General features: G+C 48.7%; 28 non-coding genes and 3 pseudogenes across 28 annotated transcripts; 14 read left to right on the top strand and 17 right to left on the bottom strand.

Moving 5' to 3' along the window:
* Positions 1-1,054: 1,054 nt before the first annotated feature.
* Positions 1,055-1,170, bottom strand: LOC134982428 (U5 spliceosomal RNA). The gene has a single exon (XR_010191125.1). It is a non-coding gene; the product is annotated as a U5 spliceosomal RNA (small nuclear RNA).
* Positions 1,171-1,445: 275 nt separating this feature from the next.
* Positions 1,446-1,561, bottom strand: LOC134982391 (U5 spliceosomal RNA). The gene has a single exon (XR_010191090.1). It is a non-coding gene; the product is annotated as a U5 spliceosomal RNA (small nuclear RNA).
* A 274-nt stretch (positions 1,562-1,835) lies between these two features.
* LOC134982372 (U5 spliceosomal RNA) lies at positions 1,836-1,951 on the bottom strand. The gene has a single exon (XR_010191073.1). It is a non-coding gene; the product is annotated as a U5 spliceosomal RNA (small nuclear RNA).
* A 286-nt stretch (positions 1,952-2,237) lies between these two features.
* Positions 2,238-2,353, bottom strand: LOC134982352 (U5 spliceosomal RNA). The gene has a single exon (XR_010191055.1). It is a non-coding gene; the product is annotated as a U5 spliceosomal RNA (small nuclear RNA).
* A 270-nt stretch (positions 2,354-2,623) lies between these two features.
* Positions 2,624-2,739, bottom strand: LOC134982376 (U5 spliceosomal RNA). Its single transcript, XR_010191077.1, has one exon. It is a non-coding gene; the product is annotated as a U5 spliceosomal RNA (small nuclear RNA).
* Positions 2,740-2,883: 144 nt separating this feature from the next.
* LOC134982910 (U1 spliceosomal RNA) lies at positions 2,884-3,046 on the top strand. The gene has a single exon (XR_010191539.1). It is a non-coding gene; the product is annotated as a U1 spliceosomal RNA (small nuclear RNA).
* A 671-nt stretch (positions 3,047-3,717) lies between these two features.
* LOC134982682 (U1 spliceosomal RNA) lies at positions 3,718-3,881 on the top strand. Its single transcript, XR_010191357.1, has one exon. It is a non-coding gene; the product is annotated as a U1 spliceosomal RNA (small nuclear RNA).
* A 152-nt stretch (positions 3,882-4,033) lies between these two features.
* On the top strand, positions 4,034-4,196 carry LOC134982248 (U1 spliceosomal RNA). The gene has a single exon (XR_010190989.1). It is a non-coding gene; the product is annotated as a U1 spliceosomal RNA (small nuclear RNA).
* Positions 4,197-4,867: 671 nt separating this feature from the next.
* LOC134982522 (U1 spliceosomal RNA) lies at positions 4,868-5,031 on the top strand. The gene has a single exon (XR_010191210.1). It is a non-coding gene; the product is annotated as a U1 spliceosomal RNA (small nuclear RNA).
* A 152-nt stretch (positions 5,032-5,183) lies between these two features.
* LOC134982232 (U1 spliceosomal RNA) lies at positions 5,184-5,346 on the top strand. Its single transcript, XR_010190977.1, has one exon. It is a non-coding gene; the product is annotated as a U1 spliceosomal RNA (small nuclear RNA).
* Positions 5,347-6,017: 671 nt separating this feature from the next.
* On the top strand, positions 6,018-6,181 carry LOC134982755 (U1 spliceosomal RNA). The gene has a single exon (XR_010191422.1). It is a non-coding gene; the product is annotated as a U1 spliceosomal RNA (small nuclear RNA).
* Positions 6,182-6,333: 152 nt separating this feature from the next.
* On the top strand, positions 6,334-6,496 carry LOC134982937 (U1 spliceosomal RNA). The gene has a single exon (XR_010191563.1). It is a non-coding gene; the product is annotated as a U1 spliceosomal RNA (small nuclear RNA).
* Positions 6,497-7,111: 615 nt separating this feature from the next.
* On the top strand, positions 7,112-7,275 carry LOC134982595 (U1 spliceosomal RNA). The gene has a single exon (XR_010191277.1). It is a non-coding gene; the product is annotated as a U1 spliceosomal RNA (small nuclear RNA).
* A 152-nt stretch (positions 7,276-7,427) lies between these two features.
* Positions 7,428-7,569, top strand: LOC134982952 (U1 spliceosomal RNA; annotated as a pseudogene).
* Positions 7,570-8,261: 692 nt separating this feature from the next.
* LOC134982568 (U1 spliceosomal RNA) lies at positions 8,262-8,425 on the top strand. The gene has a single exon (XR_010191252.1). It is a non-coding gene; the product is annotated as a U1 spliceosomal RNA (small nuclear RNA).
* A 152-nt stretch (positions 8,426-8,577) lies between these two features.
* On the top strand, positions 8,578-8,740 carry LOC134982294 (U1 spliceosomal RNA). Its single transcript, XR_010191022.1, has one exon. It is a non-coding gene; the product is annotated as a U1 spliceosomal RNA (small nuclear RNA).
* A 670-nt stretch (positions 8,741-9,410) lies between these two features.
* Positions 9,411-9,574, top strand: LOC134982692 (U1 spliceosomal RNA). Its single transcript, XR_010191366.1, has one exon. It is a non-coding gene; the product is annotated as a U1 spliceosomal RNA (small nuclear RNA).
* A 3,239-nt stretch (positions 9,575-12,813) lies between these two features.
* Positions 12,814-12,977, top strand: LOC134982723 (U1 spliceosomal RNA). The gene has a single exon (XR_010191394.1). It is a non-coding gene; the product is annotated as a U1 spliceosomal RNA (small nuclear RNA).
* A 152-nt stretch (positions 12,978-13,129) lies between these two features.
* LOC134982990 (U1 spliceosomal RNA) lies at positions 13,130-13,265 on the top strand (annotated as a pseudogene).
* A 2,851-nt stretch (positions 13,266-16,116) lies between these two features.
* Positions 16,117-16,280, bottom strand: LOC134982208 (U1 spliceosomal RNA). Its single transcript, XR_010190972.1, has one exon. It is a non-coding gene; the product is annotated as a U1 spliceosomal RNA (small nuclear RNA).
* A 670-nt stretch (positions 16,281-16,950) lies between these two features.
* LOC134982291 (U1 spliceosomal RNA) lies at positions 16,951-17,113 on the bottom strand. The gene has a single exon (XR_010191020.1). It is a non-coding gene; the product is annotated as a U1 spliceosomal RNA (small nuclear RNA).
* A 152-nt stretch (positions 17,114-17,265) lies between these two features.
* LOC134982689 (U1 spliceosomal RNA) lies at positions 17,266-17,429 on the bottom strand. The gene has a single exon (XR_010191363.1). It is a non-coding gene; the product is annotated as a U1 spliceosomal RNA (small nuclear RNA).
* A 693-nt stretch (positions 17,430-18,122) lies between these two features.
* On the bottom strand, positions 18,123-18,264 carry LOC134982951 (U1 spliceosomal RNA; annotated as a pseudogene).
* A 152-nt stretch (positions 18,265-18,416) lies between these two features.
* LOC134982601 (U1 spliceosomal RNA) lies at positions 18,417-18,580 on the bottom strand. Its single transcript, XR_010191282.1, has one exon. It is a non-coding gene; the product is annotated as a U1 spliceosomal RNA (small nuclear RNA).
* Positions 18,581-19,195: 615 nt separating this feature from the next.
* LOC134982936 (U1 spliceosomal RNA) lies at positions 19,196-19,358 on the bottom strand. Its single transcript, XR_010191562.1, has one exon. It is a non-coding gene; the product is annotated as a U1 spliceosomal RNA (small nuclear RNA).
* A 152-nt stretch (positions 19,359-19,510) lies between these two features.
* On the bottom strand, positions 19,511-19,674 carry LOC134982753 (U1 spliceosomal RNA). The gene has a single exon (XR_010191421.1). It is a non-coding gene; the product is annotated as a U1 spliceosomal RNA (small nuclear RNA).
* A 671-nt stretch (positions 19,675-20,345) lies between these two features.
* On the bottom strand, positions 20,346-20,508 carry LOC134982231 (U1 spliceosomal RNA). Its single transcript, XR_010190976.1, has one exon. It is a non-coding gene; the product is annotated as a U1 spliceosomal RNA (small nuclear RNA).
* A 152-nt stretch (positions 20,509-20,660) lies between these two features.
* LOC134982520 (U1 spliceosomal RNA) lies at positions 20,661-20,824 on the bottom strand. The gene has a single exon (XR_010191209.1). It is a non-coding gene; the product is annotated as a U1 spliceosomal RNA (small nuclear RNA).
* Positions 20,825-21,495: 671 nt separating this feature from the next.
* LOC134982247 (U1 spliceosomal RNA) lies at positions 21,496-21,658 on the bottom strand. The gene has a single exon (XR_010190988.1). It is a non-coding gene; the product is annotated as a U1 spliceosomal RNA (small nuclear RNA).
* A 152-nt stretch (positions 21,659-21,810) lies between these two features.
* Positions 21,811-21,974, bottom strand: LOC134982579 (U1 spliceosomal RNA). The gene has a single exon (XR_010191262.1). It is a non-coding gene; the product is annotated as a U1 spliceosomal RNA (small nuclear RNA).
* Positions 21,975-22,645: 671 nt separating this feature from the next.
* LOC134982908 (U1 spliceosomal RNA) lies at positions 22,646-22,808 on the bottom strand. Its single transcript, XR_010191538.1, has one exon. It is a non-coding gene; the product is annotated as a U1 spliceosomal RNA (small nuclear RNA).
* Positions 22,809-22,829: the final 21 nt, after the last annotated feature.

Here is a 22,829-nt window from a genome sequence, read left to right as displayed (position 1 = left end):
TCCTCCAGACTCCAGTTATAGGAACTGTGCCCAGGGAGACGGACATTTCGAGGAAAGGATTTATTGTTAAACTAAGGTGAGCATCTTACCAGCTCACACCTTAAGCATGCCGCAGAACGTGGCATTCAACAGAACACAAGCCAACGGCATGAACAATTGCAGCAAAAAGCTGACCAGAACCGTAACACAACATGTGTATAACCACAAGTAATAACTGCAGACACAGTATGGACTGGGACGGGTGCCCAGCATCCTCTACGTACTAAGAGAAAAGGATTTACCGGTAGGTATTAAAATCCTATTTTCTCATACGACCTAGAGGATGCTGGGGTCACATTAAGAACCATGGGGTTATACCAAAGCTCTTGAACGGGTGGGAGAGTGCGTACGACTCTGCAGCACCGAATGACCCAACTTGAGGTTATCATCAGCCAAGGTATCAAACTTGTAAAACTTAGCAAAAGTGTTTACTAAATAGCTGCTCGGCAAAGTTGCAATGCCGAGACTCCCCGACCAGCTGCCCAGGATGAACCCACCTTTCTAGTAGAATGGGTCTTCACCTAATTCAGTAACGGCAATCCTGCCGTGGAATGAGCATGCTGAATCTTACCACAGATCCAGCGCATAATGGTCTGCATGGAAGCAGGACACCCAATCATGTTGGGAGCATACAGGACAAACAGAGCCTCTGTTTTCCTAATCTGAACCGTTCTGGTGACATAAATTTTCAAAGTTCTGACCACAGCCAGAGACTTTGACTCAACGAAGGTGTCAGTGGCCAAAGGCACCATGTGGAAAGATGAACCACCTTCGGCAGAAATTGTTGACGTGTCCTCAATTCTGCTCTATCTTCATGAAAGATCAAATAAAGGCTCTTGTGATACTGCATGGTTTGTACTGTTTTCCATGTGCTCCCAGATCTTTCAAGCAAGTAGCATGGTCAAGAAAGTTCTGTTTGAAAAGAAACAAACATTTACTGTCATTGTTATGCAAATAAACTTACATTAAAGCTAACAAGAAAGCACACTCGTTCTGTCTTTAAACTGATAAAAGAAACCCCAATAATATGGGGCATGCAAAAATTGAGATAAAACTCAGTTTTGCTCCTCTCCACGGAAATCTTTAATAAAAGGCGAAATATTTGTTAGTTCTGAAGAGAAACCAGAGCATGACCAAGATTCCACCTGTCGCCTGAGTGCCATGCCAGCAGTTCTCATTCAGCTCAAAGTGAGCACCCAATTTGAATGAAAGAAAGCAGATTTCTCACCAGGCTTCCCCTTGCTATAAACATGGTTTGTACTCTTTTCCATGTGCTCCCAGATCTTTCAAACAATTAGTGTGGTCAAGAAAGTTCTGTTTGAAAAGAAACAAACATTTACTGTCATTTCTATGCAAATGAGCTTACATTAAAGCACACTCGTTCTATCTTTAAACCAATAAAATAAAACCCCAATAAGATGGGGCATGCAAAAATTGAGATAAAACTCAGTTTTGCTCCTCTCCACGGAAATCTTTAGTAAAAGGCGAAAGATTTGTTCGTTCTGAAGAGAAACCACAGCATGACCAAGATTCTACCTGTCGCCTGAGTGCCATGCCAGCAGTCCTCATTCAGCTCAAAGTGAGCACCCAATTTGAAAGAAAGAAAGCAGATTTCTCACCAGGCTTCCCCTTGCTATAAACATGGTTTGTACTCTTTTCCATGTGCTCCCAGATCTTTCAAGCAATTAGTATAGTCAAGAAAGTTCTGTTTGAAAAGAAACAAACATTTACTGTCATTTCTACGCAAATGAGCTTACATTAAAGCACACTCGTTCTATCTTTAAACTGATAAAAGAAACCCCAATAAGACGGGGCATGCAAAAATTGAGATAAAACTCAGTTTTGCTCCTCTCCACGGAAATCTTTAGTAAAAGGCAAAAGATTTGTTCGTTCTGAAGAGAAACCAGAGCATGACCAAGATTCCACCTGTCGCCTGAGTGCCATGCCAGCAGTCCTCATTCAGCTCAAAGTGAGCACCCAATTTGAAAGAAAGAAAGCAGATTTCTCACCAGGCTTCCCCTTGCTATAAGCATGGTTTGTACTCTTTTCCATGTGCTCCCAGATCTTTCAAGCAATTAGTATGGTCAAGAAAGTTCTGCTTGAAAAGAAACAGACATTTATTGTCATTGTTATGCAAATAAACTTACATTAAAGCTAACAAGAAAGCACACTCGTTCTGTCTTTAATCCGATAAAAGAAACCCCAATAATATGGGGCATGCAAAAATTGAGATAAAACTCAGTTTTGCTCCTCTCCACGGAAATCTTTAGTAAAAGGCGAAAGATTTGTTCGTTCTGAAGAGAAACCAGAGCATGACCAAGATTCCACCTGTCGCCTGAGTGCCGTGCCAGCAGTCCTCATTCAGATCAAAGTGAGCGCCCAATTTGAAAGAAAGCAGATTTCTCACCTGTCTTCTCCTTGCTATAAGCATGGTTTGTACTGTATTCCATGTGCTCCCAGATCTTTCAAGCAAGTAGCATGGTCAAGAAAGTTCTGTTTGAAAAGAAACAAACATTTACTGTCATTTCTATGCAAATGAGCTTACATTAAAGCACACTCATTCTATCTTTAAACCGATAAAAGAAACCCCAAAAACATGGGGCATGCAAAAATTGAGATAAAACTCGGTTTTGCTCCTCTCCACGGAAATCTTTAGTAAAAGGCAAAAGATTTGTTCGTTCTGAAGAGAAACCAGAGCATGACCAAGATTTTTATCTGAAAATATGTGTTCTCCCTGCAGTTGTTGTCCCCAGATGAGAGTTCCCTTGTGCTGCCTCAGTTGAATCTCCTTTACTTGACAGGGGGATGCTCGAGCAGCGACCCTCCCCAGCTCTAGCCCAACTCCTACTTACCTGCCAGGTGAGATACTATGATCATGAAGGTGCTTCTCCCAGGGCAAGGCTCACCCATTGCACTCTGGGTGTGCTGCTTCTGCGATTTCCCCAAATGTGGGAAACTTGACTGCATAATTTGTGTTTCCCCTGGTCGGCTCTCGTATAATTCAGATCTCTTTGTCTCAGGTCTCTCTCCAGCCTAGTTTGCTGTCTGTTTCTACTTCTCTTTTCTTGAGCCGCTCCCTTCTATGCCCTTGCGCACTATCCTGACTTCTCCCGTCTGCTTACTTCGTGCCTTCCAACGCACAATGCAAACTACAGGTAGTGCTGCAGGACCCACACCCTTTTACTTGCCTTACAGAGCGTCTCTGGAGCAGTTACAGTGCCCAGCTGCTGCAAGAAATCAGCTTGAATGCTTCAGGGGCTGGGGAATAGCCAACATGAGCCCCACACCGAAGGAGGGTGGAGGTGTGTAATGCGAACTAGGGGTCATCCAAGCGCCGCAAAAGGCCGCCATGCCCTGCACGCCCCTTGTCTCTTTTCATATGCAGACGAGGGTTGAAGCCAACTTTGACCCACTGTTTGGATGACATCACCATATGCAAATCCATCTGCTGCAGGCCTTCCCCCAGGAATGCTTGCACTAGTTGTTGCATTTGGTTTGTTGTTTGGGGGTGCTTCAGTATTAGGCAGCCTTCTGCCCTCCCATGTTCATCTGAAAATATGTGTTCTCCCTGCAGTTGTTGTCCCCAGATGAGAGTTCCCTTGTGCTGCCTCAGTTGAATCTCCTTTACTTGACAGAGATGTGCCTGAGCAGCGGCCCTCCCCAGCCCTATCCCAAATCATACTTATTTTGCATAGGCGATACCATGGTCATGAAGATTGTTCTCCCAGGGTGAGGTTCATTCATTTCATTCTGGGTATGCTGACCCCTGTGATTTCCCCAAATGTGGGAAACTCGACTGCATTATTTGTGGTAGTGGGGGACTGTGTTTGTGCTTTCCTCTGGTCAGCTCTGGTAAAAATCAGATTTCTTTATCTCAGATCTTCCTCTAGCCTTGTTCTTCTTTCGAGAGTTCCCTTGTGCTGCCTCAGTTGGATCTCTTTCACTTGACAGGGGGGTGCCCGAGCAGCGACCCTCCCCAGCTCTAGCCAAACTCCTACTTACCTGCCAGGTGAGATACTATGATCATGAAGGTGCTTCTCCCAGGGCAAGGCTCACCCATTGCACTCTGGTTGTGCTGCCCCTGTGATTTCCCCAAATGTGGGAAACTTGACTGCATAATTTGTGTTTCCCTTGGTCGGCTCTCGTATAATTCAGATCTCTTTGTCTCAGGTCTCTCTCCAGCCTAGTTTGCTGTCTGTTTCCACTTCTCTTTTCTTGAGCCGCTCCCTTCTATGCCCTTGCGCACTATCCTGACTTCTCCCGTCTGCTTACTTCGTGCCTTCCAACGCACAATGCAAACTACAGGTAGTGCTGCAGGGCCCACACCCTTTTACTTGCTTTACAGAGCAGCTCTGGAGCAGTTACAGTGCCCAGCTGCTGCAAGAAATCAGCTTGAATGCTTCAGGGGCTGGGGCATGGCCAACATGAGCCCCACATCGAAGGAGGGTGGAGGTGTGTAATGCGAACTAGGGGTCATCCAAGCGCCGCAAAAGGCCGCCATGCCCTGCACGCCCCTTTTCTCTTTTCATATGCAGACGAGGGTTGAAGCCAACTTTGACCCACTGCTTGGATGGCATCACCATATGTAAATCCATCTGCTGCAGGCCTTCCCCCAGGAATGCTTGCACTAGTTGTTGCATTTGGTTTGTTGTTTGGGGGTGCTTCAGTATTAGGCAGCCTTCTTCCCTCCCATGTTCATCTGAAAATATGTGTTCTCCCTGCAGTTGTTGTCCCCAGATGAGAGTTCCCTTGTGCTGCCTCAGTTGAATCTCCTTTACTTGACAGAGATGTGCCTGAGCAGCGGCCCTCCCCAGCCCTATCCCAAATCATACTTATTTTGCATAGGAGAGACCATGGTCTTGAAGATTGTTCTCCCAGGGTGAGGTTCATTCATTGCATTCTGGGTATGCTGACCCCTGTGATTTCCCCAAATGTGGGAAACTCAACTGCATTATTTGTGGTAGTGGGGGACTGTGTTTGTGCTTTCCTCTGGTCAGCTCTGGTAAAAGTCAGATTTCTTTGTTTCAGTTCTTCCTCTAGCCTTGTTCTTCTTTCGAGAGTTCCCTTGTGCTGCCTCAGTTGGATCTCCTTCACTTGACAGGGGGGTGCCCGAGCAGCGACCCTCCCCAGCTCTAGCCCAACTTCTACTTACCTGCCAGGTGAGATACTATAATCATGAAGGTGCTTCTCCCAGGGCAAGGCTCACCCATTGCACTCTGGATGTGCTGCCCCTGCGATTTCCCCAAATGTGGGAAACTTGACTGCATAATTTGTGTTTCCCCTGGTCGGCTCTCGTATAATTCAGATCTCTTTGTCTCAGGTCTCTCTCCAGCCTAGTTTGCTGTCTGTTTCCACTTCTCTTTTCTTAAGCCGCTCCATTCTATGGCCTTGCGCACTATCCTTACTTCTCCCGTCTGCTTACTTTGTGCCTTCCAATGCACAATGCAAACTACAGGTAGTGCTGCACGGCCCACACCCTTTTACTTGCCGTACAGAGCAGCTCTGGAGCTGTTACAGTGCCCAGCTACTGCAAGAAATCAGCTTGAATGCTTCAGGGGCTGGGGCATAGCCAACATGAGCCCCACACCAAAGGAGGGTGGAGGTGTTTAATGCGAACTAGGGGTCATCCAAGCGCCGCAAAAGGCCGCCATGCCCTGCACGCCCCTTTTCTCTTTTCATATGCAGACGAGGGTTGAAGCCAACTTTGACCCACTGCTTGGATGACATCACCATATGCAAATCCATCTGCTGCAGGCCTTCCCCCAGGAATGCTTGCACTAGTTGTTGCATTTGGTTTGTTGTTTGGGGGTGCTTCAGTATTAGGCAGCCTTCTGCCCTCCCATGTTCATCTGAAAATATGTGTTCTCCCTGCAGTTGTTGTCCCCAGATGAAAGTTCCCTTATGCTGCCTCAGTTGAATCTCCTTTACTTGACAGAGATGTGCCTGAGCAGCGGCCCTCCCCAGCCCTATCCCAAATCATACTTATTTTGCATAGGAGATACCATGGTCATGAAGATTATTCTCCCAGTGTGAGGTTCATTCATTGCATTCTGGGTATGCTGACCCCTGTGATTTCCCCAAATGTGTGAAACTCGACAGCATTATTTGTGGTAGTGGGGGACTGTGTTTGTGTTTTCCTCTGGTCAGCTCAGGTAAAAGTCAGATTTCTTTGTCTCAGATCTTCCTCTAGCCTTGTTCTTCTTTCGAGAATTCCCTTGTGCTGCCTCAGTTGGATCTCCTTCACTTGACAGGGGGGTACCCGAGCAGCGACCCTCCCCAGCTCTAGCCCAACTCCTACTTACCTGCCAGGTGAGATACTATGATCACGTAGGTGCTTCTCCCAGGGCAAGGCTCACCCATTGCACTCTGGGTGTGCTGCTCCTGCGATTTCCCCAAATGTGGGAAACTTGACTGCATAATTTGTGTTTCCCCTGGTCGGCTCTCGTATAATTCAGATCTCTTTGTCTCAGGTCTCTCTCCAGCCTAGTTTTCTGTCTGTTTCCACTTCTCTATTCTTAAGTGCCTTCCAATGCACAATGCAAACTACAGGTAGTGCTGCAGGGCCCACACCCTTTTACTTGCCGTACAGAGCAGCTCTGGAGCTGTTACAGTGCTCAGCTGCTGCAAGAAATCAGCTTGAATGCTTCAGGGGCTGGGGCATAGCCAACATGAGCCCCACACCGAAGGAGGGTGGGGGCGTTTAATGCGAACTAAGGGTCATCCAAGCGCCGCAAAAGGCCGCCATGCCCTGCATACCCCTTTTCTCTTTTCATATGCAGATGAGGGTTCCAGCCAACTTTGGCCCACTGCTTGGATGACATCACCGTATGCAAATCCGTCTTCTGCAGAACTTCCCCCAGGAATGCTTGTACTAGTTGTTGCATTTGGTTTGTTGTTTGGGGGTGCTTCAGTATTAGGCAGCCTTCTGCCCTCCCATGTTCATCTGAAAATATGTGTTCTCCCTGCAGTTGTTGTCCCCAGATGGGAGTTCCCTTGTGCTGCCTCAGTTGAATCTCCTTTACTTGACTGAGATGTGCCTGAGCAGCGGCCCTCCCCAGCCCTATCCCAAATCATACTTATTTTGCATAGGAGATACCATGGTCATGAAGATTGTTCTCCGAGGGTGAGGTTCATTCATTGCATTTTGGGTATGCTGACCCCTGTGATTTCCCCAAATGTGGGAAACTCGACTGCATTATTTGTGGTAGTGGGGAACTGTGTTTGTGCTTTCCTCTGGTCAGCTCTGGTAAAAGTCAGATTTCTTTGTCTCAGATTTTCCTCTAGCCTTGTTCTTCTTTCGAGAGTTCCCTGGTGCTGCCTCAGTTGGATCTCCTTCACTTGACAGGGGGGTACCCGAGCAGCAACCCTCCCCAGCTCTAGCCCAACTCCTACTTACCTGCCAGGTGAGATACTATGATCATGAAGGTGCTTCTCCCAGGGCAAGGCTCACCCATTGCACTCTGGGTGTGCTGCTCCTGCGATTTCCCCAAATGTGGGACACTTGACTGCATAATTTGTGTTTCCCCTGGTCGGCTCTCGTATAATTTAGATCTCTTTGTCTCAGGTCTCTCTCCAGCCTAGTTTGCTGCCTGTTTCCACTTCTCTTTTCTTGAGCCGCTCCCTTTTATGCCCTTGTGCACTATCCTGACTTCTCCCGTCTGCTTACTTTGTGCCTTCCAACGCACAATGCGAACTACAGGTAGTGCTGCAGGGCCCACACCCTTTTACTTGCCTTACAGAGCAGCTCTGGAGCTGTTACAGTGCCCAGCTGCTGCAAGAAATCAGCTTGAATACTTCAGGGGCTGGGGCATAGCCAACATGAGCCCCACACCGAAGGAGAATGGAGGTGTTTAATGCGAACTAGGGGTCATCCAAGCGCCGCAAAAGGCCGCCATGCCCTGCATAACCCTTTTCTCTTTTCATATGCAGATGAGGGTTCCAGCCAACTTTGGCCCACTGCTTGGATGACATCACCGTATGCAAATCCGTCTTCTGCAGACCTTTTCCCAGGAATGCTTGTACTAGTTGATGCATTTGGTTTGTTGTTTGGGGGTGCTTCAGTATTAGGCAGCCTTCTGCTCTCCCATTTTCATCTGAAAATATGTGTTCTCCCTGCAGTTGTTGTCCCCAGATGAGAGTTCCCTTGTGCTGCCTCAGTTGAATCTCCTTTACTTGACAGAGATGTGCCTGAGCAGCGGCCCTCCCCAGCCCTTTCCCAAATCATACTTATTTTGCATAGGAGATACCATTATCATGAAGATTGTTCTCCCAGGGTGAGGTTCATTCATTGCATTCTGGGTATGCTGACCCCTGTGATTTCCCCAAATGTGGGAAACTCGACTGCATTATTTGTTGTAGTGGGGGACTGTGTTTGTGCTTTCCTCTGGTCAGCTCTGGTAAAAGTCAGATTTCTATGTCTCAGATCTTCATCTAGCCTTGTTCTTTTTTCGAGAGTTTCCTTGTGCTGCCTCAGTTGGATCTCCTTCACTTGACAGGGAGGTGCCCGTACAGCGACCCTCCCCAGCTCTAGCCCAACTCCTACTTACCTGCCAGGTGAGATACTATGATCAGGAAGGTGCTTCTCCCAGGGCAAGGCTCACCCAATGCACTCTGGGTGTGCTGCTCCTACGATTTCCCCAAATGTGGGACACTTGATTACATAATTTGTGTTTCCTCTGGTCGGCTCTCGTATAATTCAGATCTCTTTGTCTCAGGTCTCTCTCCAGCCTAGTTTGCTGTCTGTTTCCACTTCTCTTTTCTTGAGCCGCTCCCTTCTATGCCCTTGTGCACTATCCTGACTTCCCCGTCTGCTTACTTTGTGCCTTCCAACGCACAATGCAAACTACAGGTAGTGCTGCAGGGCCCACACCCTTTTACTTGCTTTACAGAGCAGCTCTGGAGCTGTTACAGTGCCCAGCTGCTGCAAGAAATCAGCTTGAATGCTTCAGGGGCTGGGGCATAGCCAACATGAGCCCCACACCGAAGGAGGGTGGAGGTGTTTAATGCGAACTAGGGGTCATCCAAGCGCCGCAAAAGGCCGCCATGCCCTGCACACCCCTTTTTTATTTTCATATGCAGACGAGGGTTGAAGCCAACTTTGACCCACTGCTTGGATGACATCACCATATGCAAATCCGTCTGCTGCAGGCCTTCCCCCAGGAATGCTTGCACTAGTAGTTGCATTTGGTTTGTTGTTTGGGGGTGCTTCAGTATTAGGCAGCCTTCTGCCCTCCCATGTTCATCTGAAAATATGTGTTCTCCCTGCAGTTGTTGTCCCCAGATGAGAGTTCCCTTGTGCTGCCTCAGTTGAATCTCCTTTACTTGACAGAGATGTGCCTGAGCAGCGGCCCTCCCCAGCCCTATCCCAAATCATACTTATTTTGCATAGGAGATACCATGGTCATGAAGATTGTTCTCCCAGGGTGAGGTTCATTCATTGCACTCTGGGTATGCTGACCCCTGTGATTTCCCCAAATGTGGGAAACTCGACTGCATTATTTGTGGTAGTGGGGGACTGTGTTTGTGCTTTCCTCTGGTCAGCTCTGGTAAAAGTCAGATTTCTTTGTCTCAGATCTTCCTCTAGCCTTGTTCTTCTTTCGAGAGTTCCCTTGTGCTGCCTCAGTTGGATCTCCTTCACTTGACAGGGGGTGCCCGAGCAGCAATCCTCCACAGCTCTAGCCCAACTCCTACTTACCTGCCAGGTGAGATACTATGATCTTCACTGTTAGGGCAATCAGGATGTGGAATTCCCTGCCAGGGAAGGTGGTAATGGCGGACTCTGTAATTGGATTTAAAAAAGGAATGGATACATTTCTGAATGAAAAAGCTATCCAAGGTTATAATACTTAAAATATCAACATGGTTAATCCGGGGGTAACATGAGTTATAGTAGCTAACTAGTCATAAAACATTATTCAGCAAGTATGTAGAATCATCACAACTTAAAACAGGTTGAACACGATGGGCAATTTGCCTCTATTCAACCTCAAAAACTATGTTACTATATGTTACTATATTACTATGTTACTGTAGTATACAGAACACCACAATGTAATGAGCAGTGATAGTGAGCACTGATGAGGATACTAGAACTGACACTGAGCAGCAAGATGCAGCACTGGACTATTAGTAATGTACTGTAGTATGCTGAGCACCACAATGCAGCACAAGACAATGAGCAGTGATACTGAGCACTGATGAGGATACTACTGAGAACTGACACTGAGCAGGAGAGACACACTACTAGTATTACTGAGCAGCAATAAGTAACCACTGATACTGAGCACTGATATTGAGATTTCCACTGAGAGAACATAGCCACGTCCTCTCCGCTCTCTCTTCAATGCACGAGTAAAAATGGCGGCAACGCGCAGCTCTTTATATGGAATCCGAATCTCGCGAGAATCCGACAGCGGGATGATGACATTTTCCCTTGTTCAGGTTTTCCGAGTCAGGCGGGAACAACCGAGCCTGCCTCGGACCAGTGTAAACCACGTGGAGTTCGTCGGGAATTCGGTTCTCGGAGAACCGAACCCGCTCCTCTATATATACTATATTACTATGTTACTGTAGTATACAGAACACCACAATGCAATGAGCAGTGATAGTGAGCACTGATGAGGATACTAGAACTGACACTGAGCAGCAAGATGCAGCACTGGACTATTAGTAATGTACTGTAGTATGCTGAGCACCACAATGCAGCACAAGACAATGAGCAGTGATACTGAGCACTGATGAGGATACTACTGAGAACTGACACTGAGCAGGAGAGACACACTACTAGTATTACTGAGCAGCAATAAGTAACCACTGATACTGAGCACTGATATTGAGATTTCCACTGAGAGAACATAGCCACGTCCTCTCCGCTCTCTCTTCAATGCACGAGTAAAAATGGCAGCAACGCGCAGCTCTTTATATGGAATCCGAATCTCACGAGAATCTGACAGCGGGATGATGACATTTTCCCTTGTTCAGGTTTTCCGAGTCAGGCGGGAACAACCGAGCCTGCCTCGGACCAGTGTAAACCACGTGGAGTTCGTGGGGAATTCGGTTCTCGGAGAACCGAACCCGCTCCTCTCTACCTTATACCCATCAATTTTTTTTATTTTCAATCTAAGCCCCTGCAGTTTTCTGTAAGCATCTGCTTCGCTATGATGATCAACAAGTCACAAGGGCAAACACTCAGGGCTTGAGGCGTAGATCTTAGGACCAGCTGCTACAAGCATGGCAGAGGTGTCACTATCACTGGTGACACCCAGAGAGGTGGCGAGGGAGATTGTAATGCAGTGCGCGCAGATAAACAGCGCAATGGTAAAAAGGAGGCATGGTTTCATAGGTAGGGGCGTGGCCTGGTGGCCTGAATCTACATTTTGTTGCTCCGGGTGTCCCGGGGGTTGGGGGCTGCACCCGGGGACTAGTGTGTGAGCGGTGCTGGCTCCTGCACAGTGACAGGGCATGGCCACCCAGCATGACGCCTCCCTTCTTGACCATGCTGTAATTGCAGTCGCACTGCAGTTCAGCGTGATCATAAAAAATGGTGTAGGCTCCTGCTGGTGCAGACTGTAGAGAAAAGCTGCTGTGACCACGCCCCCTGTGTCTCCTCCGTTGCAGACCCCATTTTGAAGCCTTGCCCCCGGACTAAGAGAAAAGAATGCCCTTGCGCACTATCCTGACTTCTCCTCCCGTCTGCTTAATTTGTGCCTTCCAACGCACAATGCGAACAACAGGTGGTGCTGCAGGGCCCATACCCTTTTACTTGCCTTACAGAACAGCTCTGGAGCTGTTACAGTGCCCAGCTGCTGCAAGAAATCAGCTTGAATGCATCAGGGGATGGGGCATGGCCAACATGAGCCCCACACCAAAGGAGGGTGGGGGTGTTTAATGCGAACTAGGGGTCATCCAAGCACTGCAAAAGGCCGCCATGCCCTGCATGCCCCTTTTCTCTTTTCATATGCAGATGAGGGTTCCAGTCAACTTTGGCCCACTGCTTGGATAACATCACCGTATGCAAATCCGTCTGCTGCAGACCTTCCCCCAGGAGTGCTTGTACTAGTTGTTGCATATGGGCCCTCATTCCGAGTCGTTCGCTCTGTAAATTTCATCGCATCGCAGTGAAATTCTGCTTAGTACGCATGCGCAATATTCGCACTGCGACTGCGCCAAGTAATTTTACAATGAAGAAAGTATTTTTACTCACGGCTTTTTCTTCGCTCCGGCGATCGTAATGTGATTGACAGGAAATGGGTGTTACTGGGCGGAAACAGGCCGTTTTATGGGCGTGTGGGAAAAAACGCTACAGTTTCCGGAAAAAAAGCAGGAGTGGCCGGAGAAACGGGGGAGTGTCTGGGCGAACTCTGGGAGTGTTTGTGACGTCAAACCAGGAACGACAAGCACTGAACTGATCGCAGATGCCGAGTAAGTCTGAAGCTACTCTGAAACTGCTAAGTAGTTTGTAATCGCAATATTGCGAATACATCGGTCGCAATTTTAAGAAGCTAAGATTCACTCCCAGTAGGCGGCGGCTTAGCGTGTGTAACTCTGCTAAAATCGCCTTGCGAGCGATCAACTCGGAATGAGGGCCATGGTTTGATATTTGATGGTGCTTCAGTATTAGGCAGCCTTCCGCCCTCCCATGTTCATCTGAAAAGATGTGGTCTCCCTGCAGTTGTTGTCCCCAGATGAGAGTTCCCTTGTGCTGCCTCAGTTGAATCTCCTTTACTTGACAGAGATGTGCCTGAGCAGCGGCCCTCCCCAGCCCTATCCCAAATCATACTTATTTTGCATAGGAGATACCATGGTCATGAAGATTGTTCTCCCAGGGTGAGGTTCATTCATTGCATTCTGGGTATGCTGACCCCTGTGATTTTCCCAAATGTGGGAAACTCGACTGCATTATTTGTGGTAGTGGGGGACTGTGTTTGTGCTTTCCTCTGGTCAGCTCTGGTAAAAGTCAGATTTCTTTGTCTCAGATCTTCCTCTAGCCTTGTTCTTCTTTCGAGAGTTCCCTGGTGCTGCTTCAGTTGGATCTCCTTCACTTCACAGGGGGGAACCCGAGCAGCGACCCTCCCCAGCTCTAGCTCAACTCCTACTTACCTGCCAGGTGAGATACTATGATCATGAAGGTGCTTCTCCCAGGGCAAGGCTCAACCATTGCACTCTGGGTGTGCTGCTCCTGCGATTTCCCCAAATGTGGGAAACTTGACTGCATAATTTGTGTTTCCCCTCGTCGGCTCTCGTATAATTCAGATCTCTTTGTCTCAGGTCTCTCTCCAGCCTAGTTTGCTGTCTGTTTCCACTTCTCTTTTCTTGAGCCGCTCCCTTCTATGCCCTTGCGCACTATCCTGACTTCTCCCGTCTGCTTACTTCGTGCCTTCCAACGCACAATGCGAACTACAGGTAGTGCTGCAGGGCCCACACCCTTTTACTTGCCTTACAGAGTAGCTCTGGAGCAGTTACAGTGCCCAGCTGCTGCAAGAAATCAGCTTGAATGCTTCAGGGGCTGGGGCATAGCCAACATGAGCCCCACACCGAAGGAGGGAGGAGGTGTGTAATGCAAACTAGGGGTCATCCAAGCGCTGCAAAAGGCCGCCATGCCCTGCACGCCCCTTTTCTGGCCACCCAGCAAAGTTGACTGGAACCCTCATCTGCATATGAAAAGAGAAAAGGGGCATGCAGGGCATGGCGGCCTTTTGCAGTGCTTGGATGACCCCTAGTTCGCATTAAACACCCCCACCCTCCTTTGGTGTGGGGCTCATGTTGGCCATGCCCCATCCCCTGATGCATTCAAGCTGATTTCTTGCAGCAGCTGGGCACTGTAACAGCTCCAGAGCTGTTCTGTAAGGCAAGTAAAAGGGTGTGGGCCCTGCAGCACCACCTGTTGTTCGCATTGTGCGTTGGAAGGCACAAATTAAGCAGACGGGAGGAGAAGTCAGGATAGTGCGCAAGGGCATTCTTTTCTCTTAGTCCGGGGGCAAGGCTTCAAAATGGGGTCTGCAACGGAGGAGACACAGGGGGCGTGGTCACAGCAGCTTTTCTCTACAGTCTGCACCAGCAGGAGCCTACACCATTTTTTATGATCACGCTGAACTGCAGTGCGACTGCAATTACAGCATGGTCAAGAAGGGAGGCGTCATGCTGGGTGGCCATGCCCTGTCACTGTGCAGGAGCCAGCACCGCTCACACACTAGTCCCCGGGTGCAGCCCCCAACCCCCGGGACACCCGGAGCAACAAAATGTAGATTCAGGCCACCAGGCCACGCCCCTACCTATGAAACCATGCCTCCTTTTTACCATTGCGCTGTTTATCTGCGCGCACTGCATTACAATCTCCCTCGCCACCTCTCTGGGTGTCACCAGTGATAGTGACACCTCTGCCATGCTTGTAGCAGCTGGTCCTAAGATCTACGCCTCAAGCCCTGAGTGTTTGCCCTTGTGACTTGTTGATCATCATAGCGAAGCAGATGCTTACAGAAAACTGCAGGGGCTTAGATTGAAAATAAAAAAAAATTGATGGGTATAAGGTAGAGAGGAGCGGGTTCGGTTCTCCGAGAACCGAATTCCCCACGAACTCCACGTGGTTTACACTGGTCCGAGGCAGGCTCGGTTGTTCCCGCCTGACTCGGAAAACCTGAACAAGGGAAAATGTCATCATCCCGCTGTCAGATTCTCGTGAGATTCGGATTCCATATAAAGAGCTGCGCGTTGCTGCCATTTTTACTCGTGCATTGAAGAGAGAGCGGAGAGGACGTGGCTATGTTCTCTCAGTGGAAATCTCAATATCAGTGCTCAGTATCAGTGGTTACTTATTGCTGCTCAGTAATACTAGTAGTGTGTCTCTCCTGCTCAGTGTCAGTTCTCAGTAGTATCCTCATCAGTGCTCAGTATCACTGCTCATTGTCTTGTGCTGCATTGTGGTGCTCAGCATACTACAGTACATTACTAATAGTCCAGTGCTGCATCTTGCTGCTCAGTGTCAGTTCTAGTATCCTCATCAGTGCTCACTATCACTGCTCATTGCATTGTGGTGTTCTGTATACTACAGTAACATAGTAATATAGTATATATAGAGGAGCGGGTTCGGTTCTCCGAGAACCGAATTCCCGACGAACTCCACGTGGTTTACACTGGTCCGAGGCAGGCTCGGTTGTTCCCGCCTGACTCGGAAAACCTGAACAAGGGAAAATGTCATCATCCCGCTGTCGGATTCTCGCGAGATTCGGATTCCATATAAAGAGCTGCGCGTTGCCGCCATTTTTACTCGTGCATTGAAGAGAGAGCGGAGAGGACGTGGCTATGTTCTCTCAGTGGAAATCTCAATATCAGTGCTCAGTATCAGTGGTTACTTATTGCTGCTCAGTAATACTAGTAGTGTGTCTCTCCTGCTCAGTGTCAGTTCTCAGTAGTATCCTCATCAGTGCTCAGTATCACTGCTCATTGTCTTGTGCTGCATTGTGGTGCTCAGCATACTACAGTACATTACTAATAGTCCAGTGCTGCATCTTGCTGCTCAGTGTCAGTTCTAGTATCCTCATCAGTGCTCACTATCACTGCTCATTACATTGTGGTGTTCTGTATACTACAGTAACATAGTAATATAGTAACATATGGTAACATAGTTTTTGAGGTTGAATAGAGGCAAATTGCCCATCGTGTTCAACCTGTTTTAAGTTGTGATGATTCTACATACTTGCTGAATAATGTTTTATGACTAGTTAGCTACTATAACTCATGTTACCCCCGGATTAACCATGTTGATATTTTAAGTATTATAACCTTGGATAGCTTTTTCATTCAGAAATGTATCCATTCCTTTTTTAAATCCAATTACAGAGTCCGCCATTACCACCTTCCCTGGCAGGGAATTCCACATCCTGATTGCCCTAACAGTGAAGATCATAGTATCTCACCTGGCAGGTAAGTAGGAGTTGGGCTAGAGCTGTGGAGGATTGCTGCTCGGGCACCCCCTGTCAAGTGAAGGAGATCCAACTGAGGCAGCACAAGGGAACTCTCGAAAGAAGAACAAGGCTAGAGGAAGATCTGAGACAAAGAAATCTGACTTTTACCAGAGCTGACAAGAGGAAAGCACAAACACAGTCCCCCACTACCACAAATAATGCAGTCGAGTTTCCCACATTTGGGGAAATCACAGGGGTCAGCATACCCAGAGTGCAATGAATGAACCTCACCCTGGGAGAACAATCTTCATGACCATGGTATCTCCTATGCAAAATAAGTATGATTTGGGATAGGGCTGGGGAGGGCCGCTGCTCAGGCACATCTCTGTCAAGTAAAGGAGATTCAACTGAGGCAGCACAAGGGAACTCTCATCTGGGGACAACAACTGCAGGGAGAACACATATTTTCAGATGAACATGGGAGGGCAGAAGGCTGCCTAATACTGAAGCACCCCCAAACAACAAACCAAATGCAACAACTAGTGCAAGCATTCCTGGGGGAAGGCCTGCAGCAGACGGATTTGCAAATGGTGATGTCATCCAAGCAGTGGGTCAAAGTTGGCTTCAACCCTCGTCTGCATATGAAAATAAAAAAGGGGTGTGCAGGGCATGGCGGCCTTTTGCGGCGCTTGGATGACCCCTAGTTCGCATTAAACACCTCCACCCTCCTTCGGTGTGGGGCTCATGTTGGCTATGCCCCAGCCCCTGAAGCATTCAAGCTGATTTCTTGCAGCAGCTGGGCACTGTAACAGCTCCAGAGCTGCTCTGTAAAGCAAGTAAAAGGGTGTGGGCCCTGCAGCACTACCTGTAGTTTGCATTGTGCGTTGGAAGGCACAAAGTAAGCAGACGGGGAAGTCAGGATAGTGCACAAGGGCATAGAAGGGAGCGGCTCAAGAAAAGAGAAGTGGAAACAGACAGCAAACTAGGCTGGAGAGAGACCTGAGACAAAGAGATCTGAATTATACGAGAGCCGACCAGAGGAAACACAAATTATGTAATCAAGTGTCCCACATTTGGGGAAATCGTAGGAGCAGCACACCCAGAGTGCATTGGGTGAGCCTTGCCCTGGGAGAAGCACCTTCATGATCATAGTATCTCACCTGGCAGGTAAGTAGGAGTTGGGCTAGAGCTGGGGAGGGTCGCTGCTCGGGTACCCCCCTGTCAAGTGAAGGAGATCCAACTGAGGCAGCACAAGGAAACTCTCGATAAAAGAACAAGGCTAGATGAATATCTGAGACATAGAAATCTGACTTTTACCAGAGCTGACCAGAGGAAAGCACAAACACAGTCCCCCACTACAACAAATAATGCAGTCGAGTTTCCCACATTTGGGGAAATCACAGGGGTCAGCATACCCAGAATGCAATGAATGAACCTCACCCTGGGAGAACAATCTTCATGATAATGGTATCTCCTATGAAAAATAAGTATGATTTGGGATAGGGCTGGGGAGTGCCGCTGCTCAGGCACATCTCTGTCAAGTAAAGGAGATTCAACTGAGGCAGCACAAGGGAACTCTCATCTGGGGACAACAACTGCAGGGAGAACACATATTTTCAGATGAACATGGGAGGGCAGAAGGCTGCCTAATACTGAAGCACCCCCAAACAACAAACCAAATGCAACAACTAGTAAAAGCATTCCTGGGAGAAGGTCTGCAGAAGACGGATTTGCATACAGTGATGTCATCCAAGCAGTGGGCCAAAGTTGGCTGGAACCCTCATCTGCATATGAAAAGAGAATAAGGGTTATGCAGGGAATGGCGGTCTTTTGCGGCGCTTGGATGACCCCTAGTTCGCATTAAACACCTCCATTCTCCTTCGGTGTGGGGCTCATGTTGGCTATGCCCCAGCCCCTGAAGTATTCAAGCTGATTTCTTGCAGCAGCTGGGCACTGTAACAGCTCCAGAGCTGCTCTGTAAGGCAAGTAAAAGGGTGTGGGCCCTGCAGCACTACCTGTAGTTCGCATTGTGCGTTGGAAGGCACAAAGTAAGCAGACGGGAGAAGTCAGGATAGTGCGCAAGGGCATAGAAGGGAGCGGCTCAAGAAAAGAGAAGTGGAAACAGGCAGCAAACTAGGCTGGAGAGAGACCTGAGACAAAGAGATCTAAATTATACGAGAGCCGACCAGGGGAAACACAAATTATGCAGTCAAGTGTCCCACATTTGGGGAAATCGCAGGAGCAGCACACCCAGAGTGCAATGGGTGAGCCTTGCCCTGGGAGAAGCACCTTCATGATCATAGTATCTCACCTGGCAGGTAAGTAGGAGTTGGGCTAGAGCTGGGGAGGGTTGCTGCTCGGGTACCCCCCTGTCAAGTGAAGGAGATCCAACTGAGGCAGCACAAGGGAACTCTCGAAAGAAGAACAAGGCTAGAGGAAAATCTGAGACAAAGAAATCTGACTTTTACCAGAGCTGACCAGAGGAAAGCACAAACACAGTCCCCCACTACCACAAATAATGCAGTCGAGTTTCCCACATTTGGGGAAATCACAGGGGTCAGCATACCCAAAATGCAATGAATGAACCTCACCCTCGGAGAATAATCTTCATGACCATGGTATCTCCTATGCAAAATAAGTATGATTTGGGATAGGGCTGGGGAGGGCCGCTGCTCAGGCACATCTCTGTCAAGTAAAGGAGATTCAACTGAGGCAGCACAAGGGAACTCCCATCTGGGGACAACAACTGCAGGGAGAACACATATTTTCAGATGAACATGGGAGGGCAGAAGGCTGCCTAATACTGAAGCACCCCCAAACAACAAACCAAATGCAACAACTAGTACAAGCATTCCTGGGGGAAGTTCTGCAGAAGACGGATTTGCATACGGTGATGTCATCCAAGCAGTGGGCCAAAGTTGGCTGGAACCCTCATCTGCATATGAAAAGAGAAAAGGGGTATGCAGGGCATGGCGGCCTTTTGCGGCGCTTGGATGACCCTTAGTTCGCATTAAACACCCCCACCCTCCTTCGGTGTGGGGCTCATGTTGGCTATGCCCCAGCCCCTGAAGCATTCAAGCTGATTTCTTGCAGCAGCTGGGCACTGTAACAGCTCCAGAGCTGCTCTGTACGGCAAGTAAAAGGGTGTGGGCCCTGCAGCACTACCTGTAGTTTGCATTGTGCATTGGAAGGCACTTAAGAATAGAGAAGTGGAAACAGACAGCAAACTAGGCTGGAGAGAGACCTGAGACAAAGAGATCTGAATTATACGAGAGCCGACCAGGGGAAACACAAATTATGCAGTCAAGTTTCCCACATTTGGGGAAATCGCAGGAGCAGCACACCCAGAGTGCAATGGGTGAGCCTTGCCCTGGGAGAAGCACCTACGTGATCATAGTATCTCACCTGGCAGGTAAGTAGGAGTTGGGCTAGAGCTGGGGAGGGTCGCTGCTCGGGTACCCCCCTGTCAAGTGAAGGAGATCCAACTGAGGCAGCACAAGGGAATTCTCGAAAGAAGAACAAGGCTAGAGGAAGATCTGAGACAAAGAAATCTGACTTTTACCTGAGCTGACCAGAGGAAAACACAAACACAGTCCCCCACTACCACAAATAATGCTGTCGAGTTTCACACATTTGGGGAAATCACAGGGGTCAGCATACCCAGAATGCAATGAATGAACCTCACACTGGGAGAATAATCTTCATGACCATGGTATCTCCTATGCAAAATAAGTATGATTTGGGATAGGGCTGGGGAGGGCCGCTGCTCAGGCACATCTCTGTCAAGTAAAGGAGATTCAACTGAGGCAGCATAAGGGAACTCTCATCTGGGGACAACAACTGCAGGGAGAACACATATTTTCAGATGAACATGGGAGGGCAGAAGGCTGCCTAATACTGAAGCACCCCCAAACAACAAACCAAATGCAACAACTAGTGCAAGCATTCCTGGGGGAAGGCCTGCAGCAGATGGATTTGCATATGGTGATGTCATCCAAGCAGTGGGTCAAAGTTGGCTTCAACCCTCGTCTGCATATGAAAAGAGAAAAGTGTCGTGCAGGGCATGGCGGCCTTTTGCGGCGCTTGGATGACCCCTAGTTCGCATTAAACACCTCCACCCTCCTTTGGTGTGGGGCTCATGTTGGCTATGCCCCAGCCCCTGAAGCATTCAAGCTGATTTCTTGCAGTAGCTGGGCACTGTAACAGCTCCAGAGCTGCTCTGTACGGCAAGTAAAAGGGTGTGGGCCCTGCAGCACTACCTGTAGTTTGCATTGTGCATTGGAAGGCACAAAGTAAGCAGACGGGAGAAGTAAGGATAGTGCGCAAGGCCATAGAATGGAGCGGCTTAAGAAAAGAGAAGTGGAAACAGACAGCAAACTAGGCTGGAGAGAGACCTGAGACAAAGAGATCTGAATTATACGAGAGCCGACCAGGGGAAACACAAATTATGCAGTCAAGTTTCCCACATTTGGGGAAATCGCAGGGGCAGCACATCCAGAGTGCAATGGGTGAGCCTTGCCCTGGGAGAAGCACCTTCATGATTATAGTATCTCACCTGGCAGGTAAGTAGAAGTTGGGCTAGAGCTGGGGAGGGTCGCTGCTCGGGCACCCCCCTGTCAAGTGAAGGAGATCCAACTGAGGCAGCACAAGGGAACTCTCAAAAGAAGAACAAGGCTAGAGGAAGAACTGAAACAAAGAAATCTGACTTTTACCAGAGCTGACCAGAGGAAAGCACAAACACAGTCCCCCACTACCACAAATAATGCAGTTGAGTTTCCCACATTTGGGGAAATCACAGGGGTCAGCATACCCAGAATGCAATGAATGAACCTCACCCTGGGAGAACAATCTTCAAGACCATGGTCTCTCCTATGCAAAATAAGTATGATTTGGGATAGGGCTGGGGAGGGCCGCTGCTCAGGCACATCTCTGTCAAGTAAAGGAGATTCAACTGAGGCAGCACAAGGGAACTCTCATCTGGGGACAACAACTGCAGGGAGAACACATATTTTCAGATGAACATGGGAGGGCAGAAGGCTGCCTAATACTGAAGCACCCCCAAACAACAAACCAAATGCAACAACTAGTGCAAGCATTCCTGGGGGAAGGCCTGCAGCAGATGGATTTGCATATGGTGATGCCATCCAAGCAGTGGGTCAAAGTTGGCTTCAACCCTCGTCTGCATATGAAAAGAGAAAAGGGGCGTGCAGGGCATGGCGGCCTTTTGCGGCTCTTGGATGACCCCTAGTTCGCATTACACACCTCCACCCTCCTTCGGTGTGGGGCTCATGTTGGCTATGCCCCAGCCCCTGAAGCATTCAAGCTGATTTCTTGCAGCAGCTGGGCACTGTAACTGCTCCAGAGCTGCTCTGTAAGGCAAGTAAAAGGGTGTGGGCCCTGCAGCACTACCTGTAGTTTGCATTGTGCGTTGGAAGGCACAAAGTAAGCAGACGGGAGAAGTCAGGATAGTGCGCAAGGGCATAGAAGGGAGCGGCTGAAGAAAAGAGAAGTGGAAACAGACAGCAAACTAGGCTGGAGAGAGACCTGAGACAAAGAGATCTGAATTATACGAGAGCCGACCAAGGGAAACACAAATTATGCAGTCAAGTTTCCCACATTTGGGGAAATCACAGGGGCAGCACAACCAGAGTGCAATGGGTGAGCCTTGCCCTGGGAGAAGCACCTTCATGATCATAGTATCTCACCTGGCAGGTAAGTAGGAGTTGGGCTAGAGCTGGGGAGGGTCGCTGCTCGGGCACCCCCCTGTCAAGTGAAAGAGATCCAACTGAGGCAGCACAAGGGAACTCTCGAAAGAAGAACAAGGCTAGAGGAAGATCTGAAATAAAGAAATCTGATTTTTACCAGAGCTGACCAGAGGAAAGCACAAACACAGTCCCCCACTACCACAAATAATGCAGTCGAGTTTCCCACATTTGGGGAAATCACAGGGGTCAGCATACCCAGAATGCAATGAATGAACCTCACCCTGGGAGAACAATCTTCATGACCATGGTATCGCCTATGCAAAATAAGTATGATTTGGGATAGGGCTGGGGAGGGCCGCTGCTCAGGCACATCTCTGTCAAGTAAAGGAGATTCAACTGAGGCAGCACAAGGGAACTCTCATCTGGGGACAACAACTGCAGGGAGAACACATATTTTCAGATGAACATGGGAGGGCAGAAGGCTGCCTAATACTGAAGCACCCCCAAACAACAAACCAAATGCAACAACTAGTGCAAGCATTCCTGGGGGAAGGCCTGCAGCAGATGGATTTGCATATGGTGATGTCATCCAAACAGTGGGTCAAAGTTGGCTTCAACCCTCGTCTGCATATGAAAAGAGACAAGGGGCGTGCAGGGCATGGCGGCCTTTTGCGGCGCTTGGATGACCCCTAGTTCGCATTACACACCTCCACCCTCCTTCGGTGTGGGGCTCATGTTGGCTATTCCCCAGCCCCTGAAGCATTCAAGCTGATTTCTTGCAGCAGCTGGGCACTGTAACTGCTCCAGAGACGCTCTGTAAGGCAAGTAAAAGGGTGTGGGTCCTGCAGCACTACCTGTAGTTTGCATTGTGCGTTGGAAGGCACGAAGTAAGCAGACGGGAGAAGTCAGGATAGTGCGCAAGGGCATAGAAGGGAGCGGCTCAAGAAAAGAGAAGTAGAAACAGACAGCAAACTAGGCTGGAGAGAGACCTGAGACAAAGAGATCTGAATTATACGAGAGCCGACCAGGGGAAACACAAATTATGCAGTCAAGTTTCCCACATTTGGGGAAATCGCAGAAGCAGCACACCCAGAGTGCAATGGGTGAGCCTTGCCCTGGGAGAAGCACCTTCATGATCATAGTATCTCACCTGGCAGGTAAGTAGGAGTTGGGCTAGAGCTGGGGA

This window comes from Pseudophryne corroboree, assembly GCF_028390025.1.
Source record: "Pseudophryne corroboree isolate aPseCor3 chromosome 12 unlocalized genomic scaffold, aPseCor3.hap2 SUPER_12_unloc_1, whole genome shotgun sequence".
Lineage (NCBI taxonomy): Eukaryota > Metazoa > Chordata > Amphibia > Anura > Myobatrachidae > Pseudophryne > Pseudophryne corroboree.
Note: the sequence above shows the minus strand (reverse complement) of the source record. Positions and strands in the feature narration are given on the sequence as shown.